We start from the raw sequence: 2500 nt of genomic DNA, 5'->3' as shown, positions 1-2500 counted from the left end.
ATATGTACATTTAAAAGAAACTTGTGAGGAGAAAGAACGGTGCATGATGAGAGAGAAGGGTGGAAAGTACAGGACAAGATCTAGAGGCAAGGCGGTAGAGACTAAGGACTCTTCTGTGTAAGCACAGCACGATCTTTCGAGTGAGAGTTTCACTCTCATGGGTAGTCGTGGCCGAGTGGTTAAGGCGATGGACTCGAAATCCATTGGGGTCTCCCCGCGCAGGTTCGAACCCTGCCGACTACGCCTCGGTTTGAACTGAGCTGCAATTTGCTCGGAAATGTCCCCAAAACAAGATGTAAACATGCATGTTGATTATAGGATGGACGATAAAGCAGACATTGGGAAGACTCCCATCCAGGACTCTCTGACTGTTAGGGGTGGGGGCCACGATTATATTTCCACCCTGACACTAGTTGCCGCCAGAGCCATCGACGCCTGGCATCGCCTCCGTCTGTAAGAAGCCCATCCTGCGCTTTTCCTTGCCTGCATCTTTACAGCAGATATTGGCAGGGGTCCATGTGGATACAGAGGATGGAGCAACTGGCACGCAAGCTATCTGCCGAGCCTTTTTTGTGTGTCAGCACAAGGGTTCTCGTGTCACTTCTAGACCTTCCTTGGCAGATGCATTCAGGAGAGGCCCCCTACCTGCGACACAGTGAAAGTACAGTCTTTTGCTGCCCTGTGCAAGCTAGGGGACTGAAGGCACAGCTTTCTGCCACAACAGCAGAGAGCAGAGGAAGGGCGCCCAGGAGGACCGTCAGAGGGTGGTGAGACCCCTGTCCTCTCAGCCCCGATCGGCCCCGATCGGCCAAGACCTCTCTATTTGGGCAGAAGGGACCCATTCTGCGGTCCTCTGAGGCTTAGGGCCACATGCCCAGAAGGCCCACCACCCAAATCTTTGCCATATGGCTTAGACTAACTACCGGACCACTCGTGCGGCCATTTATTCCTCTGGAGCCTGTCAAAATGGCCTGCCGAAATTGGCTCCCAGGAGGCCTCTGCAACTCGATTTGCATAGAGACAGCCCCTGCCCAGGCATGCTTCCAAACAGGACACTGTTAACAGTTTCAATTTGGAGCTGGCAGAAGCCAGTGCAACCTAGTGAAGGTGAGGCTCTGCTGCCTGGCCGCTTGCTAGGTTTATTAGCACAGATCTGTCCCTGGCACTTAGTCTGAGCTTGGCAGGGAGGGGAAATGGCATTTAGGGAACTTGGGCCAGACCATAGAGATTCTGACTTTTGAATGCATTTTCAAGGGTCATGGGAGAGCCAAAAGGGAACGGTGCAGAGCGGCATAAAGTAAGGGGCGGAGGAGACATTGTGTGTGGCTAAAGTGTTAAGTTTATAGTAGAAACAGGTTTGCTCAGGAGTAGTCGTGGCCGAGTGGTTAAGGCGATGGACTAGAAATCCATTGGGGTTTCCCCGCGCAGGTTCAAATCCTGCCGACTACGGTGCAGCGCCCGCTTTTATTGTTTACTCTTTTCTGGTGTGGAAAACAATCTTAAAATAGCAGTATAATACAATTACTAAAGGAGGCTGCGGCGCACTTGAGCTATTCAAGCAAGATCCTAGGAGTAAAAGCGGCTTCATCCTTTAGGCCAACGCAGAGAAACTGGTACGTTTTGACGGGTTTCGTTTTGCAATTTCAAACATATATGTACATTTAAAAGAAACTTGTGAGGAGAAAGAACGGTGCATGATGAGAGAGAAGGGTGGAAAGTACAGGACAAGATCTAGAGGCAAGGCGGTAGAGACTAAGGACTCTTCTGTGTAAGCACAGCACGATCTTTCGAGTGAGAGTTTCACTCTCATGGGTAGTCGTGGCCGAGTGGTTAAGGCGATGGACTCGAAATCCATTGGGGTCTCCCCGCGCAGGTTCGAACCCTGCCGACTACGCCTCGGTTTGAACTGAGCTGCAATTTTGCAATTTGCTCGGAAATGTCCCCAAAACAAGATGTAAACATGCATGTTGATTATAGGATGGACGATAAAGCAGACATTGGGAAGACTCCCATCCAGGACTCTCTGACTGTTAGGGGTGGGGGCCACGATTATATTTCCACCCTGACACTAGTTGCCGCTAGAGCCATCGACGCCTGGCATCGCCTCCGTCTGTAAGAAGCCCATCCTGCGCTTTTCCTTGCCTGCATCTTTACAGCAGATATTGGGAGGGGTCCATGTGGATACAGAGGATGGAGCAACTGGCACGCAAGCTATCTGCCGAGCCTTTTTTGTGTGTCAGCACAAGGGTTCTCGTGTCACTTCTAGACCTTCCTTGGCAGATGCATTCAGGAGAGGCCCCCTATCTGCGACCCAGTGAAAGTACAGTCTTTTGCTGCCCTGTGCAAGCCAGGGGACTGAAGGCACAGCTTTCTGCCACAACAGCAGAGAGCAGAGGAAGGGCGCCCAGGAGGACCGTCAGAGGGTGGTGAGGCCCCTGTCCTCTCGGCCCCGATCGGCCAAGACCTCTCTATTTGGGCAGAAGGGACCCATTCTGCGGTC

The 2500-nt window shown here is 52.0% G+C and overlaps 3 non-coding genes across 3 annotated transcripts; all 3 read left to right on the top strand.

Annotated features, from left to right (window-relative positions):
• The first annotated feature begins 161 nt into the window (after positions 1-161).
• On the top strand, positions 162-243 carry TRNAS-CGA (transfer RNA serine (anticodon CGA)). The gene has a single exon. It is a non-coding gene; the product is annotated as a tRNA-Ser (tRNA).
• A 1124-nt stretch (positions 244-1367) lies between these two features.
• On the top strand, positions 1368-1449 carry TRNAS-AGA (transfer RNA serine (anticodon AGA)). Its single transcript has one exon. It is a non-coding gene; the product is annotated as a tRNA-Ser (tRNA).
• A 363-nt stretch (positions 1450-1812) lies between these two features.
• TRNAS-CGA (transfer RNA serine (anticodon CGA)) lies at positions 1813-1894 on the top strand. Its single transcript has one exon. It is a non-coding gene; the product is annotated as a tRNA-Ser (tRNA).
• Positions 1895-2500: the final 606 nt, after the last annotated feature.

Source organism: Ambystoma mexicanum, chromosome 3q, assembly GCF_040938575.1.
Source record: "Ambystoma mexicanum isolate Mex_15411 chromosome 3q, UKY_AmexF1_1, whole genome shotgun sequence".
Taxonomy (NCBI): domain Eukaryota; kingdom Metazoa; phylum Chordata; class Amphibia; order Caudata; family Ambystomatidae; genus Ambystoma; species Ambystoma mexicanum.
The sequence above is the reverse complement of the archived record's forward strand: the minus strand, read 5'-3'. Positions and strand labels throughout refer to the sequence as shown.